The sequence below is a fragment of the Miscanthus floridulus genome, chromosome 4 (assembly GCF_019320115.1).
Source record: "Miscanthus floridulus cultivar M001 chromosome 4, ASM1932011v1, whole genome shotgun sequence".
NCBI lineage: Eukaryota > Viridiplantae > Streptophyta > Magnoliopsida > Poales > Poaceae > Miscanthus > Miscanthus floridulus.
Window position 1 is genome coordinate 116,414,656 of NC_089583.1, and position 6,691 is coordinate 116,421,346.

The 6,691-nt window shown below is 44.2% G+C and overlaps 1 pseudogene; it reads right to left on the reverse strand.

Annotated features, from left to right (window-relative positions):
* Positions 1 to 4,088: 4,088 nt before the first annotated feature.
* LOC136552791 (cytochrome P450 709B2-like) lies at positions 4,089 to 5,906 on the reverse strand (annotated as a pseudogene).
* Between the last annotated feature and the right edge of the window lie 785 nt (positions 5,907 to 6,691).

Consider the following 6,691-nt stretch of genomic DNA (forward strand, 5'->3'; position numbering starts at 1 on the left):
AATGTATTTATAGCCGAAGTGGGGCGCTGATGGATTTCTCGAGCAATGCGAAATTAATATTAGTAAATAGAAGGCGAGAGGTCGTCACATGGATCGAGGAAACCACGCGTGGCCTAATAGGAATGCAGCGGTTGCAGATGCCTGCGGACTTGATATTTCATTTACTAGGGTTCTCTGCACGATCTTTTGATTCTAGGTCACAGACTTTAAAGGTTATCCAACTTAACTTTGTGTTTTCACGCACTGTTCAGAGGCAGGTCCTAGAATTGATCAGCTAAAAGTTCAGTCGACTAGAAGCTAGATTAGCTAATATACCAAGCTTGGGATCTTACTAACAAAGGTGATCAATCCAAAAAGTCGATCACTAGTGCAGTAGTCGACGATGGTAGAAGAATTTGTGCACAGTAGGGAATGGTATCAGCCAGACTCAAGGAATGTCAAAAGATCGGCTATGAAGCACGAGTTGGAGGAAGGGAAGAGTGGCTCGAAAGATCAAAGGGAAGGAAACATCATGATCTTTGATCGAGAAAGGCCGATGAAATAGATCTACAAAAGGGCCAAAGAAGTTAGGTTGTTAGAAAGAATGAGATTAGGACAAACGGTTGGAAGTGCCGCACATGCAATGGTCATATGAAGTAGTTTTGGAATAAAATCATTTTATCCCAAAATTGGGGGTATGTGTTGACACCAAAATTTGGTTCAGGATGGGAAGACCCTGAGATCGACTAACTGAATTGCCATCAAAATCGACTGGATAAGGTGATGTCATCATCTCAAAGGAATAAGCCTCGTCGGCAGGGACGGCAAAACATGAAGCAAGAAGACGTGTCAGACTTCATAGAAAGGATAGATGGAGCTCCACGTTACCATAATTTAGAAAGTTTTGTTTTCTTTACCAAGTTTTGTAACTGGTCTTGTTCGACCAGGACTCATAGTCAAGCCACGAGTATAAATATTGAACCCCGGCTATTGTAATAGACTTCTCTCATCAATCAAACAAACAAGTACCTTTACTTTTTTGCCTTACGCCATCCCTTAGGCGTAGGAGTAAAGTAGATTTTGGCGAGTTCTTCGGCAAGCAGGACTGCATCGGTTAGGTCCAACCTCCGGTTCATTTATGAGTATCCATCATGACTTATACTTTGTTTGTAAGGCTGCATCGGTTAGGTCTGACCTCTTGCAAGCTTTGCTATAAGTTAGTTAGCATAAGTTATTGTAAGGTTGCATCGGTCTGGCTCGTATGTCTTACAATTACTGATACAAGTTACCCTTCGATTCTTATTAAAATTTGTACGGTTGCATCGGTCCGACTCGATCTCATACAAATTTTGATACATATTAGTTATCGGTTAAATCTATTTAGATTGGTAGGGTTTCCTTGCTGTTTTTAATAGATTCGCTAGTTATCGATCTTGTTATAATTAGTATTCTTACTATTTGTAACAATATCATCCCTTACCCGATTAAGATTGAAATGAATTGGCTTTATATTCCTTTAAATCATCGTCTTCTTGCTTTAATCTGTTTATATCTCACTTTGACAATGGTTTCGGTTAGATTAGCCATTTTGCTCCAATCTTGATCGAAGATAGCATGTGGTCATGGCGTGTTTAGCCCTATGTAAGCTTGCTAGTTGACGAGATCTAGTCTAAAACTACTATTATGGCTGCCATCGATCCGGTCGACCCTCACTATTAGCACTATAGATTGGAAATCGTTAGGTAGTAAGTCTTGCTTATGGTCAAACATAGCCTCTGGTTGCATGCTATGTCTGCATTGGCTATTTAGCCGATTGCTTGTGCTCGAACCTCACTGTTAGAGATAGCAGATTGGATCTGATAGGTGTATGGACTTATCCACATTTAATGGTTGAGTGCTTGCATGTTATAAGTTTACTTTCACTGGAATCGGCCGTTTTAGCTGATAGCCTACCTATTGGGAATATATTGGCTATTTACATGCTTTTACTTGTTCTTATCTTGGTTAAAAGCTAGTATATTTCTCAATTAATATGAATACTTGCACGCCTATCTATTACACTTTTGCATGTTTTTATGATCATCGGCTATTTAGATCTATACAATTGAGTAACTGATAATTGTCGACATGCTTGTTTTACTTATCATGCATCATGAACATGCTGGGTATCGACTCTCTAGTCGATAGCCTTATATCATCGGCTACTTAGCCGCGCATTTGAAACTGTCTGGACAAACACCGGCATGTTTCCCCTTAAATTACTGATCAATCTTTCATCTTTATCAATTACAGGGTCAAATTGACTGGTACACCTTAGGTCACGACCATCCGGTCTGGGTGTCCTCCTAAGCCCAGTGAGAGCTCAGCATCTGCTCCATGCGGTTTCTCTTGGCTTGCTCGCGTGTTGGCAGCGAGGCTCGACCCGTCACGTTCTTGCTGTCAACACTTATCAAGAAATTCTCCCCTTATATGACAATAGGGATCGATTGCATAAGGATCATATGATCAAACTTAGCCGAGATTGTGCAAGTCACTAGTGCAAGCATAAAACACATGTATCTCAAACATAAACACATGACCTCTTAGGCCAATCTCAATGGGAGTTTCATGAGTGTTTCATGGGCATTAAATAGACTGATGTGGCATGATATAAATGAAGAGAGAAATGAAAAACTCTTCATGTGGATGAAACTTGTCTGCAATGCTTCCAATGCAGGGGAGTCTTAAAACTGCGAGATGAAACTCCCATTGATTGGCCTTATTCACATCTTAAGTTAATTCTCATTCAATCTTTTATTTCGATTAGGTCCTCGACTATACTCTTAGTTACTATAGTAGCATAAATAGCATTTTGGCATGAACCATGACTCTCAAGATGTTGAATTACCTTTATCAACAAATTATATGCATAGTAGTGTAATTTTATAAAAGATGGAGTATTTTACAATTAAATCACATCATTGATGTGTCATAATATTTTAGTCAAAATGCATAAACTTATCCAAAATATGACATATAAAGTTTATTAACATGGAGTATTGATATAATTTAAAATAATTGTCAATGTTGTTGCTATGTGTTTTTTCAAAAGGATATTTTCACAATTGACAAATTATAAAAATATATATTGGTATGAATAATTTAGTTTATAAAAATATATATTTCTGAGTTGATTCGTGTATGGATTTAGGATGAAAGGACCAAAGTGCCTCTACGTCACCAGCTAGGAATGTGCTTAGAATTTAGCCATTAGGTGGGCATTTTGGTCCAATTGTAACTTGGCCATATAAATAGTGCTCCCCTAAAATAAAGTATGTACAATATTCCATATTACAAAAAAAATCCATTCATTAGCATTCGCATAAATCCTCACTCCTATATTGATCCAAGACTTCGGTCGTGGTCAACAACCGTAACAGAATCGAGTAGTACGTTTAGAAACATATATAACTTAATTTATGTTTATTTAGTTATTTTAGATGTCAAAATCTATTTTTAATTTAAAATTAGATTTTAGGAATAATTTAGTTTATATTTTATAGTGTCAGAGATGGATAATTTAGATATGTATTACAAGGTACTTAGTATTATCTTTTATAGTATGCTAGACTAGAGGTGGGTAAATTAATTGCAAATTTAGGTATCATGTTGTATATCTTTCATAATAGTCGAGGTTGGTAATTTATTTGCAAATTTAGGAAGGTTACTTTAAATTATTCTCATAATGGCAGAGGTAGATAATTTTAGTTGTAGACTTAGAGGTGAATTTATATATTTTCATGATGGATATATTATAAAGATCCAATGATTATTATCAGCAATAATGATAATAAAGTCTACAAAACTAATGGCTAAATTGTTTTGTTTATTATGAGATTTTATATGATTAATCTTTTTTTTCAAAGCGCATCACGTGGTGAAGGCTCCAACAGTAATGTTAAGATTAAGATACTTGGATCATTGGTGCATGGGAAATTCTGAATTAAGATTGTTCAATCCAAGTAATAATCTAGCTAAACATTTACATATATGGTGGAATTGGAGTATACCAGGCACCAAGCAAAAAAAAAGGGATATACACTATGTAGGATACATAGATATAAGGAGCAAAAGGAAAGGAAATATAACCAACAAATACACTATGTCACATCTGGCGTGCACCATGAAACCTACAAGCGCTTGAGGAGCATGGGGAGCCCGTGCCTTGGGCGCAGGGTGATCACGTCTATGGGCGCGTGGACGTATTTGGGGGACAGCTCGAGCGCGAATCTCTGCACGATCATGGCGACCACGGCCTTGGCCTCGATCATCGCGAAGTTCTGACCGATGCACGACCTTGGCCCGCTGGAGAAGGACAGCTGCGCATTGGGGTACTTGGCCGCCCTTGTCACCCCGTTCTCGAACCTCTCCGGCTTGAACTTGCCGGCGTCGTCGCCCCAGACCTCCTTGTCGCGGTGGATCGTCGCAATTGGAATGGTCAGGATCGCGCCCTCTGGTACCCTGTCGCCACCGAGGTCGAGGTCTGATCCTGTCTTCCTCTGGATCAGGGACACGGGGCCGTACATCCGCAGCGTCTCCAGGAGGAACATGTTGACTAGCTTCAACTTGTTGAGCGCGTCGCCGGTGGGGACCTCGTCGCCGCACTCCCACCGCACCTCCTCCCGGAGCCTGTCCTGCCACTCCGGGTGCGTGCTTAACAGGAACGAGGCCCAGGTGAGCAGGTGCGACGTGGTGTCGTGCCCGGCGAAGAAGAATGTCTTGCATTCGTCGATGATCTCGTCCATGCTCAGCACCGGCGTCTCGCCGTGCTCTGGCGCGCACGCCTCCAGCATGAGCCCGAGCAGGTCGTTCCCGTAGCCGGCGTTGTCCTTGCTGGCGAGGCGGGTCTTGATGATGTCCATGAGCATGCCCCTCACCTGCTTGTCCAGCTTCCATGTCCGGAGGTTCTTCTCGGTTGGGAGGTACTTCAGGGCTGGGATGTGGACGTTGAAAAAAGTGGAGAAGGCCAGGTACTGGAGCTCCCTCTGTGCCAGGAAGACCCGTTTCCCCTCGTCGTAGCTGCTCCCGAACGCCGTGTGCGAGATCACGTCGGCGGTGAGCTCCTCGAACCGGCTGCTCAGCTCGACCTCCACGTGGCCGCCGCTCTTCGGCAGCTAGCTGTGCCTCCCACTCCGACATCATGGAGCGAGCACAGTCGGACATGGTGACCTTCATCATCTTGAGTTTGTCCATGTTGAAGGCCGGGTGCACGACCTTGCGGTGGCGCTTCCAGTCGTCGCCGTCGGTGAGGACGAGGCCCTTGCCGAGTAGGCGGGAGACGTGCGGGTTCATGAAGTTCTTGGGGTAGAGCCCGGTGAGGTCGAAGAGCACCTGCCTGACCACGTTGACGTCCGCCACGCACACGTTCGGCCTCGCGCCGGTCCAGTACACGAACGTCCGCCCTGCAGCCATGCACGGCGTTGTTCTCAGTTAAGAAACATGTACAGTGATTGACAGGGGATGGGCATAAGCAACAGGGCGGCCTGTGGCGACGCACGTACCGTAGAGCGCGATCCACTTGCGGAGGTGGGGCTGCACCATGGGGATGAAGTCATGGTCGTCGACGTCCAGCGTGATGGCGGCGCCCTCGGCGCGGAGCCGCTTGATCTCGCCGAGGCTCCCGGTGAAGAACGTACCTGTAGTCCGGCGGAACCTCCGGGTGATGGCGTGGGGGCGCCAGACGAGGTGCACCAGCGCGTTGAACGCCCACGACGCCAGCACCGCCGCGACGGCGGCCGCCACCATCCAGGCCACTCCCATGGCTCGCGGTCACTGTCTCTCTTTGCCGAGCTGCTGCCTCTCAGTCAGATCGATGGGGTCTGCACGTACGGCCGAGTAGGAAATCTACTAGACCGCTTGGTTTTCTCGCTGGGTTGAAACTGAAAGAAAACTTTCTGCTGACACTTGAAGCAGTGTTTCCAGCTGGAGCAGTGTTTTTCAAAGCTTGTTCGTCTGAGCAAGTTTGGTTTGTTTTTTTTCCAATCAAAGCAGTGTTTTTCTCTTATAAAATTTTAGCATAAACAACATTTAACGGTACTTTATTTCATCCCAGCGAACAGTCTGTTGGATCGGAGGTGAGGTTGTTTGGGTGGAATGCTGAGACTCGGTGGAGTCTGCTATTTTATACGGTGTTTGTGGGTTTGACCTTTGACGTTCTAGTCGCCGAGCAAATTGGTGGTGGGCATGGGCACCGGGCACGGCACGCGGGGGTTGTCTGGTGAGATCAGTGATGATGTCACTGATTCTTTGTCTGGATGTGCACCAGCTTTTGTGGTGTGAACGGTGTGTTTTGTTGCAGGAGAGAGTGAGAGAAGCCGCGTCGCCGCTTGCGGTTTCTGGAAGACCAAGCCGTCTCGAATGTTCTTAGTTTAATTTACTCTGTCATTAGATTGTCTCGTCACGTCTCAGTTTCAATATTATAATTATACGAAACGTGTAAACACTTCAAGTTCGCAGCGTATTATACTTGAAGTAGATAAACCAACACGCGCACGTAGTATATTAGCAGTCTTTTGTCGAAACGTTGGAAGGACAAAGGAAGCTGGTTGCCTCATTGCCTGCTTGCGTGTCGTTTATTAATCCAGGCAACAACACTGGTTGCCTGGCATTCGCCTTTTGTGTATCTAGTGGTTGTAAGTTAGTTTTATGGTCATAGCTTCAATTAATTAGTTTA